At 38.8% G+C, this 12,838-nt stretch overlaps 1 long non-coding RNA gene across 2 annotated transcripts; it reads left to right on the forward strand.

Moving 5' to 3' along the window:
- The first annotated feature begins 1,072 nt into the window (after positions 1-1,072).
- On the forward strand, positions 1,073-10,413 carry LOC144615696 (uncharacterized). 2 transcript variants are annotated; one of them, XR_013554155.2, is made up of 5 exons: positions 1,073-1,480; positions 3,039-3,165; positions 5,260-5,296; positions 8,675-8,766; positions 9,904-10,413. It is a non-coding gene; the product is annotated as an uncharacterized LOC144615696 (long non-coding RNA). The 2 variants fall into 2 exon arrangements; XR_013554156.2 differs by lacking the exon at positions 3,039-3,165 and having other exon boundaries at positions 9,904-10,410.
- Positions 10,414-12,838: the final 2,425 nt, after the last annotated feature.

The following is a 12,838-nucleotide window of genomic DNA, read 5'->3' on the forward strand; positions in this document are numbered from 1 at the left end:
TTAATCTAGACAGAACAAGACAATTTTGTTTTAATCTGGTAATAGAATAGCTTATTAGGGATGCCCAGTAGCAGAAAGGCATAATATAATCAGTAAAAGGACATGAAGGTCACCTGGGTGGCTTGATCGGTTAAATGTCCCACTCTTGATTTTGGCTCAAGGCATGAATCCATGAGTCGAGCTCCGTGTCAGGCACAGTGATGATAGTGCGGAGCCTGCTTGGGGTTCTCTCTCTCTCCCTCTCTCTGCCCCTCCCCTGCTCTCTCTCAATAAATAAACAAACAAACACACACACACACATGGTGAGTGAGAGAGAGAGAGAGAGAGAGAGAGAGAGAGAGAGAGAGAGAGATCAGGGAAGGGACAGAGAGAGAAGGAGAGTGAGAGAATCCCAACCAGGGTCTGCACTGTCAGCACAGGGCCTGTCTCAGGACTCCCAACTCGCCAACCGTGAAATCATGACCTGAGCCAAAATCAAGAGTCGGAAGTTTAACCAAGTGAGCCAGCCAAGCGCCCTTCAATAAATATTTTGAATAAATAGCTGTTGAATTCAAAATAATTGAATATTTTCATAATGCCAGTGTTATAACTCTATCTTGAAAATCTCTGTGTTGTGACTGTTCATACACTGGGTTTTAACCAAGTCACTGCCAAGATGAATGGTTTTCTCTTGGAATTACAATGCTGTGTTGGAAAAACCTTAGAATAAAATTCAAAAGAATACGGTTCTGATTCAGACCACCACTTATTTCATTTAGTGATTTTTGAGACAAATCCCACAGACTCTGTGTCAGTTCAGCTATCAAATGAATATACAAGGACAAATCCTATGCTTAATGTTTTATACATATTTTTGTATTCATGATTTTACCTTGACACTGATGTTAACAAGCTATTGAAGGGTTTCATTGGTATCAAACACAACTGAATCTTGACCTAACTATAGATTGACTGACGTTAAGTAAGCTAAATGGTCTCCTCAAGATTCTATGCCTATGTCTTCATTTTAAAATGAGTTCATATACTTATAGTTCATTTCTCATCAGATTGCTGTGAAGTCAAAAGTGAAAAAGCATGTAAAGTGCATTGCACAAAGCCTTCATATAAAAGGGAGTTATCTTCAAGTCTCAGCTATCCCTTTAACAAGGCTCACTCTGCTTTTCTCTTTTTCCAAGGAAAAACACACATTGTAAAATAAGCATTCTTCAAAGACAACCTGAAGACGTCTGGGAATTCCAAAGGCTGAAAATTCCATGAGTTCATAGAAGCTTTCACTAATTCCACAGATTTAAAGACAAAAGAGAGTCAACTGTGTGCCCAAACTCATTTCTGATGATTTCTTCCATCCTACCCTTTCTGCCTCTCTGGGGGTGGCTGTGCCTGTAAAAAACATTGAAGTTGTCAGGAACAGAGTCTGCTTTCAAGACTGGAATGTCAGAGTAGAGACTTCTGTTCCTCAGACCAGAAGAGACTTGATTTGGTAAGTTCCCAGGTCTGAAAGGAGACAGAGCTGGGACATGGGAACTGATACAGATAAACAGCACAAACACCTTGAGAGAGTGATATATCAAGAGAGACTAGAATAGGACAAGAACAAGATCATGACACAAGATGAGATAAGAAACCAGAAGACCCTGTCTAAAAGCTCTAATGTGTGTTGCAACCAGAGGTTGACCATATCCCACAAAATTCCACATTACATAATTGCAATGGGTAATGGGCGCTTCCTTGTAAAAAGGAGAGATTTGTTTTCCCTTTTATGGCTAAAGTAAAAAGCATGAGAAGTAGCCCCATTAGGAAGAATAAAGTGTCATCATGTGAACTGGCACATCTCAGGTGAATTAGAATAAGATGATTATGGAACTGGGTTGATTTTTCATAAAGCAAAACCTTATTTCTAAAGGTGCCGAGAGACAGGATGGGGACAGGTATTACAAGGTTCAGGTAGTCTCTTTTGTTGTAAATAGACCAGTAAACAATACACAGTTGGACACAGAGCCAAAGAAAGGGGTTCCATTCCTCACTAGAACATAAGCTCCAAGAAGTCTTGTTTTGTTCACTGCTGTATTCCAAGCTCCTAGATCATGCTCAGCCCTTGATGATTATCTATTGAGTTAATTAGCCAGCTGTGAGGCCTTGAAAAGAAACCAGTACATCTGTGAAATAGGGAGTAGGTTTAGATATTCTCTAAGACCATCCTAGTTTTAAAATTTTATGGTTGTATCAGAAACTACAAATGAAAAAATGGACTTTACATTTTTTATCTCTATTACCTATGTTATTTCTTCATCCAATGTCTGTATGATCTATTCTAGCACGGCTAGGTGTAGAAAAATACCCCTGGTGGGGTATAAGATGTCTTCAGGAGTCCAAAGATAATTACTTTTTAAAATGAAACCTTTTTTTTTTTTCGATATGTGTAAGAAAAATACAATTCGTTTTTCAACTCCATTTATGATAATGTTGTAGAGTTTACTTTTCAAATAAAGTTGCAGGCAAGTCAACTTAATTAAAATATTTTAAGTAAATTACAATGCAAGTGTCTTACAGCAAAACTCACAAAAAGTAGAATACAAGCAACTCCTGTTTGAGAAAAGCACCTCCATCGATACTTACAGCATAGATCTCAAAACCTGATTTTGACTAGTGATCTCTAGAGGAATGAATCCCATCTGAGGTAACCTTGAACACTACAGCCCTATTTGTAGTAAAGTAACTACCTTCATTGTACTCTTTAAAAATATAGTAGGTATTTTTAATACCTTTATATTAAATATACAGTAGCTACTGGGCAGCTCAGTCAGTTAAGCATCCCACTTCAGCTCAGGTCATGATCTCTCCCTGTTCGTGAGTTTGAGCCCCTTGTCAGGCTCTGTGCTGACAGGTCAGAGCCTGGAGCCTGCTTTGGATTCTGTGTCTCCCTCTCTCTCTGTCCCTCCCCCATTCATGCTTTGTGTCTCTTGGTCTCTCAAAAATAAATAAAAACATTAAAAAAATTTTAAAATATACCTGTTCTTCTGGCCATGATGGATTAACAGCTACTGAAGAAACCACCTACCATAAACAATTAGAAAACTGAAAACATCTATGTATTACCACTGTTTCCAGACCATGGACTACAGACAGCACAAGACTATGATCCCTAAGAAGAAGAAAACAGATGAGGTAAGGATGTAATAGAATTTTTTTTTTTTTAACCAGGAGATACTTTTCAGATTGCTAGTCAGGGAAAGGAAGCCCAGGTAGAACATGGGCCCTCACTAACTGGAACAGACAGAGTTCAAAGACTGAGTAAGCTGAAGTGACTGGAATTTGTGGGACAAAGTACTAGAAAGGAAAGAGATATTTAGGAAAGAAATTCAAAAAATATGCACAAGGGTGCCTTTGAGCCTTTGGGTGATTATCAAGCCATACAGAGCAATACTCCACAAAGTACAGAACTGGGCAAAGAACAATATTTAACTTAATGGCTACCTTATCTCCCATTGGGCTGAACCATCTTCAAGCTCAGGCCAGCCAGAGAGAAGAAACATCACTGAAACCATTAAGCAGTTAGTAGAGACCCTAGAATGGCCATGCCTCAGTAATGATACAAAATTATCCCTGGAATAAAGACTACTCCATACCTTCCCTAACACATCTTAAAAACAAGTCTCATAAAGATTAAAGTGATCCATACTTTAAATGACTGCCAGATCACAGAGCAACACTCTTTAAAGGAACATCATAAAACCTGAACATTCAACAGTACAACATTAAGAAAGCACCGCATCTAATCTAAAATTACCACACCTGCAAAGGATTAGAAAAAAACCTTTTTCTTCCCCCACAAGCAGAAGAAAAATTAGGCTACAGAAATAGACCCACAAGTGACAGAGAATATGTAATTAGCATACGAAGACTTTAAAATAGCTATCATAAATAGTTGGATTAAAAAAACATGAATACAGTAACAGAAATGAAAACTGTTAAAAAAAAGAACCAGTGAAACTTCTAAAACAGAAAAATATTTAAAGTGAAAAAATTCACTAGGTGTAATAGCAGTTTGATTCTGCAGAGGTAAAGGTCAGTGAACTTGAACAAAGAGAAGAAAGGATAATCTTTTCAAAAACTGGTGCTGTAACAATCAGATGTCTGTGTTGGAAAATATCAACTTTGAACCCAAGTTCCTATCACATACAAAAATAAACTAGAAACAGATCCCAGAACTGAATGTAAAATCTAAAACTGTACAAAGTTGTGACTTTAGTTAGGCAAAGATTTCTTAGGACACAAAAAGTACTAACCATTGGAAAAACTGATAAATTAGATTTCATCAAAATTAAAAATTTTGCTCCTGATAAAACAACCACAGAAAAAGATGTCAAGTCAAAAATTCAAAGAAAATAGTTGTAATACTTATCTTTACCCAGAATATATATATTAAAAAACTGTCATAACTCAATAATAAAAACACAACCGAATTTTAAAAATGGGCAAAAGCATTGAACATACACCTCACAAATGAAAAAAATATATAAGTGGCCAATAAGCACTGAAAGATATTTCAAATCACAGTCACCAAAGAAATGCAATTTTAAACCACTCTATACCCACTAAAATGGTTAAAATGAAAAAAAGAGGAACATTACTAATATTTGCCAAGAATACAGATCTGGAAATGTCACCCATTCATGGTGGGAGCGTAAATGGTGTAAGTATCTTAGAACACAGTTTGGTAGTTTCTTGTAAAGTTAAATATAAACTTACCATATAACCCATCAGTTCATCTCCTATGTATGAACCTAAAAAATAAAAAGTATGTGTGCACAGTCTGCTAGTCTATTTATGTGAGTGTTTGTTGATACATACAATGTGAATGAGCCTCAAAAATATTTTGCTGAGGGAAAGCAGCCACACACAAAAGAATATATAGCACATGATTCCATTTGTATAGATAGATTAGTCTATACTGATAGTAATGTAACAGCAACTAAGGTTGGGTTGGGAAGTTGTCTGGGCAGGAGCAGAAGAGAATAGTTTAGTGAGTTGGAAATTTTCTCTTTCTTGACTTAGGTGATGGTTACATGTGTTTATGCATATATCAAAACTCACTGAGCTATACATTTTAAACGGGCACATTCATTTTGTAGTATGTAAATTATACTTCAATAAACTTGAGAATATGTTTATTTACACACTCACAGGGCAAAGTTATTTTAGGTTTCTGCCTATACATCTTTTGTATCATTTATCTTTTTTCTATTTCTTTTATTTCAGATTTGTATTCTCTGATGTCTCCCCTTTCCTACACTTGGTAAGTTTCAGCCCCTTCCCCCATCATGGTGCATGACCAACAATCATGGTGCATGACCAACATAATAAGTGATAGCTGTTGTCATGTCTGCAAATGCTTTCAGTTGTACAAAAAGAAAACTTCACAGACTGTTCCCAATTAGGTGACGTACCCATGTAAGGTTGGTGGTAAACCAACTGAGACCCACAGATCTATAATCTTCTAGCTCGTATTGATGCCGCAATGCTTAAGTTAATTGTTCTTTAGGCAGATCTTTAGCAAGTTGACTTTATTTCTTCTTCTTCTAAACACAACAAACTAAGGATGTTATCCCAAGTCTACGTTCCTGAATGCCATGCATTGGTGAAAGGAGGCAGGAGGAAAAAGCTTGGAGACTCAATACTCTTTTCATGCTCTGAAAGCCTCTTTGGACTAAAGATAATACAAACTGTGGGTGTTGTTGCCAAAAACATGAGATTTTTGGTTTCAGCTGGTGATTCAGGAGCTCAAAGTGTCAACTGGGTAATGGTACCCAGGAATAATTCAGTCCACCAGTCTTTGTAGAGTGATTGGACACAATGCAGGTCAACAACACTGAACAGCCAAAAAACAAAAGTACATTGTCAGCTAGCAACAATGAGAGAATCTTAACAGGTGTAATTTATAGCACTACTGTTGATGAAGTTAGTAACCTTTAGCAAGGAGACAGACAATCAATAAATAGCTGCCTGAGAGTCTGCACCTGCAGAAATTTAAGTGGAAATTGACCAGAAAGTCAGCTGTAAGAGGTACTAGCAGAATATTTAAACCAGATGAAAAAATTTAAGGTTAATGATAAATAAGTGACCAAAAATGTAGTATTAGAATAATGATTTCTTCAACTTCCTAGAAAAACTGGATGAATGTTCACTAAAAAAAGAAAAAAGAAAGCAAATGTAGAGAGTAATACATTGATGCATTTACGGAAAGGGCTTGGGGTATTTAAACTGTGGCTTTGAAACTGCAGAAGGGGAAAACATATTTTTAGAATTTAGCGCATGCATTTCTATTTATCAGTGTACCATCTATTTCTCTGCTTAGATTTTATGGTATTACTGTGGAGATACTTGTCATACAGCTTATTCAATTGGACCACAGTATATGGATGTACAGAGTTAATCAACGTTGTAGATAAGTGATAAGGCCTCGGGGAAGAAGAACATTAAAGCTCTGGTCTAACACAATGAGTTAACACCCTTGGGAATGAAGAGCTATTAAACAAAACAGGGAGGCCATATTGCTCAGTGAATTCAGTGAGATCTAATGGGAATTTCAGAGTAAATTTATTTTACAGATGTGTAGGCAGCTTAATAATCCCAAGTGCTTTTTCTATTCTAAAGCAAATCACCCCACCACATCTTTTCATTTAACACTAATCAATTTGCTTAACGGATTAGGAAGGGAAAGGATGTGCCCCAAGTAAAATGATCCTTCTTATCTTTAAGTTTTGCACTTATAACTCCTTTCACAGCCTTTTACAAATCTACATTAGCTGTGCTGTCACAACTTAAGTACATCTTTTGGCTTCAGGAATCGTGGGGGAGTTCAGGAGAGTCACTTTTTACAGTAGTAAGACAGCTCTACCAACAAGCAAAGGGCTCATCAAAAATAGAAAACATCAAACAGACAAAGCGATCAGGTAGCTTCGAGTAACTTCCCATTTTAGTGCAGCAGAATCAGATACATCTATATCCTCAAACATTCCATATCCTGGTTTCAAAATGTTCACTTTAAAATAGATAGTAAATAAACCCGGACTTGTGACAACTTTTTGCTATTATCCCCTATCAACTTGAGGTCAGACAGTGAATGGTATCCTATGGATTTTAAAAACTAGTGACTATCTCAATTTAGACTCAAGGTCCAAGGACAACTGGACCTGCTTCTATGAATAATTAGTAACATTCCATAGAAGGCATTCTTACTTTTCGTTGTCTAATTCGGAAACCACAAATAAAACGTTGCATTCAAACTAAATGAAATTAAGAACTTTTATGAAAGAGGATAACATTTTTTAACAGTAACATTTTCGACTTGGAAAGATTTGATTGAGGGTCTGAACACTCTGTTCTGCACACTAGCTCTGTGAGACCAGCTCTATTGTAAGCTGCTTACATTAGTGTCAGTAATGTAACAACTACAACTACAGGGTTTTTTTCCCTCTGTTCAAGTCACTGTTCTAAGTTCTCTACGGTTACTCACTGGATTCTCCGAATAACATTACGCATTAATTATCATCCTCTCCACTTGACAAGTGAAGATATTGAAGCGCTAAGAATATTTAACGTGCTCAAGATCGCAGAGCTTGGGAAGAGATGAAACAGGTTTGAGCTCTGCACAAAAATGCATCCGTAACTGTACAAGGAACACAACAGGAGTGGGCCCATGAAAACTCACCTGTAGATGTCCTTTAGCTAAAAATACCAGCCAAGTCGAATGAAACAGCAAACAATCAATGAGGGTCAGCCAGGGTCAGTATCTTTTTATGCCCAATTGTAAAAAAGATTCTCTTATAGTCAGTCCATATGAATTTGTGTTAAGGAAGGTACAAATACCAAAACGAGGGCAGGTTAGCTTCTGAAATATAAGAGAGAAATTTTAGAATCACTTCCTGGTGGTACATTCTATTGCTAAAAAGTGATCTTCATCAGAAAACAATTTTAAAAAATCACCAACAGTTTTAACTATGGAATACTGAATAGATTTTCCAGTCTACTGTTATGGAATGGAGCACAGTGAATGTTTGCTCAGCAGGCACCGAGAATGGCATTTTACACACGGCCCGGCATGTTGGGTTAAGAATTATGTCATTTCTAACCGATTTGGAAACTGAGGCTCCAAACATGCTACAAGTCACACAGCTCTCCCGGGTGGTAATGTTGGGATTCATCTCCTGGTCTGTTTTCAAAAACTCTCACTCTTTCCACTCTCCTGCACTTTGAATCTCATCACTGAAGCCCTAAATTCAAATAACAACAGAGATCACTGTCCAAGATGAGTTTCAATTGTCAGCTTGTCTATTGAGATAGAGAGTTTGGCTTTGGAAAAGAAAATCAGTGGTTAGTCTGTCACCCTATTTCAACTTCTTCTCTTTCAGCTTACACAGGAGAAGGTTTCCTTGAAATTTTAATGTTTGCAAACAAATCAAATCTGGTGGTATCAGATGAGCTATATTTTCCACACAAACAAGGGGTAGGAGGGGTGGGAAAATAACCTGACCTTCTTCTTGAGATTGGAAACGCTTAAAGGCATATGTGAAAAGCCCCCAGGGGAAAATATTCACTATTTTTTTTCAGCAGTTCAGCTCAGTGTCTGTTGCCTAATCATTTTCTTATCGCCAAATATTACATATTTACACAGGTGCTTCTCTGATTTAATTGTTTGGAAGCAGTCACTGGAAGCAAGGCTATGTGACTCAGCTTTGGTGATGCAGTCCAGCTGGGGTCTGACAGGTAAATAATTACCACTAATCAAGGCCTAAATGAATTCAGGTTCTTCAAAGTCAGATGGGGGGGAAGGGGGTAAGGGTTATAAATGAACTGTTAGCAATATCAGGAGAAATAAGAGCTGAGGAGTCTAGTCTTAGCCGAAAACAACAAAGAGAAGAGCTAGCAAAAGTAAGACCTCGACTGCCACATGTATTATAGCACAGAGACCTCTGGCTGGGGTTCTGGCATTCCCCATTCAGGCCTAATTCACCTGGGGATCTTAGGAGCCTCTCTGTAAAACTGAGTTGGGTCATGAGCTATGTCCCTTCCAGTCCTCACAGGGTATAATCTCCTGATTTCCTGATGCGGTAATTCAGATTTCTTGACATAAAGAGGAAAAACATTTCTTGCTATGGTTTCTGTATCAATAAATATTGTCTCAAATAAATACTAAGAATGAACACATTTGCTCCTTGACAACGAACCATAGGTTGTGAGTGCTTATTAAGTGAACAGACTTAGGTGGGAGGCTGTCCACCCTCTTCAGGGGCCAGTGGAGATTTCCTTGGAGTTATTAGGAAGGGAACCTGCCCCAAGGCCCAAGGCTCTACATGATGTATTCACAGGCTGCGAGGACATTTGTTTCAAAGTCGGCCTCCACTTGCTAGAGAAAGGCTTGCAGCCACGTTTGCCGGTCATTTTTCAGGCTCCCGGTAATGAACAAAACAGGTCTGATAATTTTCAATAATATACTCAGGAAATGTGTGGTGCAGCTTTCAAGCAGTTGACGCAGAAATCTGGTTCAATCAGTGTTGAGAGCCATGCCTGAAGAAGCCTTCTGTGTTTTGGGACCAGCCAGGGTAGCTGTATCAGCCACAACAAGGCCATATTTTGACTGGTTTTCATCAGTTTGACTCGGGTGTTTTTTCTTTCTTTTCTTTTTCTTTTTCTGCCTCTTGTAAAAGCATTTGGCTTCGAAGCACAAAAAAAGAATTTTTTAGTTGTAACTCCAACCAAGTTCTCTCTTATTGTCTTTCATAAAATGTGGGTTGGAGGATTTACCTCATGGTTTGATTCCTGGCTAGAAGTAAGCAAGAGTCTAACATCAGGGCAAAGTATTAAATTATCACCTGTGATTTTTTTTTTTATCCTTTTCTCTAGTCTGAAATTGTGGCGCACACACCTTTGCTCCAAGCAGAGTCCCCACCACAGCTATGAATGTGGGGGTCTGGGAGAGAAACACCCTCTCTTGTCAGAATGAGCACAACCCTGAAGAAAACATCACAACCCCGAAGAAAATTACCGACGTCTTAAGGAAATGGTTCTGACTGAGGTCTTCCAACATGCAATACTATGTGCTGACTCAGGGAAAACTTAAGGCAACATGCTGAAAACATTTACAGGCCCGGAAAATAACTGGTTTAATAATTCAAGATGCTTTTAAGTTACAAAAAGAATACTTAAAAACAAATAAACCTCCCTTTCCAAAAGCCGTGTCGTAGAGTCGGCTACTCTTGAAATGAAAAAAACAGAGCTTGCCATCAAATGCAAATTCAGCCTCTGAAACTCCTCAACAATGGACAAAGAACCTCCACACCCCACACCCCTAATCGACAGATGGAAATAAATGTCTGTTTCAGGACTTCAATATAGTTAGATGAAAAGTGAAATATTTAATCAATTCCTCAGATGTATTTTCATCTGAGTGTGCTATATGTCAGTGCTTCCAAGTGTTCCACATTCCTGGATCATTTTAGGAGGGTTTTTTTTGTTTTTGTTTTTGCATTGCTACACAGCAGGTACTGGGATATGGACCAAAGTTCCTTAACCTGGGCAAGTATTCACACTTTGGGCTGAATAATTCTTTGCCGAGGAGACGATCCAGGCGTTGTAGGATGTTTTAGAGCATCCTTAGTCACTTTTCACTAGATTCCAGCGGCACTCCCCCAGTTGTGACAGACAAAAATATCTCCAGACACTGTGAAATGACTCCTGAGGGAGCAAAGGTGCCACTAGTTAAGAACACACTTTACTTACTTTTATTAATTCGATGCCAAATACACTCGATAAGGTAGGTGCTATTATTGCCCTCCTATTTCTTCATCATTCATAAGTAATGAGAACATAGCATAGAGGGCATTGAGTGAGCTGTTCAATTTCATTCTAGTGAGTGGCAAAAAAAAAAAAAGAAAAGAAAAAAGAAAAAGACTTCAACCAGGGGTACCTGGTGGTTCAGTTGGTTAGGGGTCAGACTCTTGATTTCGACTGAGGTCATGATCTCACCGTTCATGGGTTTGAGCTCCACATCAGGCTCTGCACTGTCGGATTCGGGATTGGGATTCTGTCTCCCCCTCTCTCTTCCTCTCTCCTGCTCACTCTCTATCTCTATCTCTCAAAAAAAATTTCAAAAAAAGACTTCAACTAGATCTGAAAATGTTATACTTAAAAAAATGTTTATTTTTCAGAGAGAGAGAGAGAGAGAGAGAGCACAAGCAGGGGAGGGGCAGAGAGAGATGGGGACAGGGGATCTAAGTGGGTTCTGTGCTGACAGCAGAGAGCCTGACACTGGGCTCAAACTCATGAACTATGAAATCATGACCTGAGCTAACGTCAGATGCTTAACTGACTGACCCACCTAGGCACCCCTGTAAGGGTTATACTTTTTATCCTACCACTGTCTATATCCAGAATCTGAATTGAGCAATACTGTAGGTGCTTTCTCTATAGTCTAAGATTTCTAAAAATACAGAAATAAATGAACACATTCTTAAAAGAGTTGCTAAAATGTCACATTATGCAAATCTCCTTCCAAATCAAAGATGTTCATTGGAAGGTGGGGAATGACCATCCGATGGGGCATACCTGGATGACGGTAACTGAGACACATGTAACTGCTGCCATTTGCTTGACCTTTGCTGTTTCAGCTCCCTGAATGGATAGGCAAGTCTAGATCCTGCCAGATTCACCATAAAGCAGACCACCATAACACTACTGCTTAGCAAAAACTACATTGGGATAATGGAAAGAGAACGGAATTGGGTTCCGAGGGTTGGGCATACCTAGGCATTTCTGCTCACTAACTCTGGGAATTCGGGGAAGTTGATTAATTTCTTTTAGCTTCTGATTCCTTATCTGAAACTAAAAAGGACAATCACACCTTCTGCCAAAGTGGTTATAAGGACAAGTTAATACATGCCAAGCCCAGGACATAGAACTTGGTAGGAAACAGACACTCAGTAGAGGGACATGAAAACACTTATTGAGCTTTTACTGTATACCAAGTACTGTGGCAAGGGCTTTACATAAATTATTCAGCTTAATTCATGAGGTTCGTTACCTGCCTGTTCTGTTAGGCAGGCACCCCTTCCTGGGTCTGTTTACTTATCTGTTATCTGTCTCCTGCACTTACAGAACAGCAAGGAGCGTGCCTGTTTTAGTTACTGTCGTAACGCAGTGCCTCATACCTCCATCAATGTTTGTTGAGTTATTAATGAACCAATTTCTTCTTAATGAAAGAAGACAGATACACCTGGGAACAATCTTAGGCTCTCTCCTATGAAGCACTCTTGATTCTTTCATGGCAGCATTTCTGGGATTCATTCCTTTCTCCTCATTCACTCACCCACCATCCTGCTCCTGACCCTCACTGCCTGGAGTCTGGACTACCCGAGTCACATCACAATCTTCACGTGGTTCCTAGCCTCCTCTCACACCCACCCCTGCTCCTCACCGAAGAAGGAATCTTCTTCACGCACCCCCATCAGCAAATCACGACCATTCACTCGCAACCCAAGCCTTCCATGATCGATCCCACTTTCCCTAACCCATCTCATCTTCTGTCACTTACTAACATTATCATTATTCCAGGCAGATCATTATCTGCTTGAACGTTCTGCTCCGGGGACCTGATGATCATCCTGTTACTTATTTAGTGTGTAGTTTACTGAGTGCCTCTATTGTACACATACCATGTATGTGTGCTCCTACCACACAAAACATAATTACTGTCCTTGGGAGTTTAAAAACACAGTTAAGGAGAAAAGCACCAACACAATTGTGATATACTACTACCTATCCATTTGAAAAGGGTACAGGA

The sequence above is a fragment of the Panthera onca genome, chromosome A2 (genome assembly GCF_046562875.1).
Source record: "Panthera onca isolate mPanOnc1 chromosome A2, mPanOnc1 haplotype 2, whole genome shotgun sequence".
Taxonomy (NCBI): domain Eukaryota; kingdom Metazoa; phylum Chordata; class Mammalia; order Carnivora; family Felidae; genus Panthera; species Panthera onca.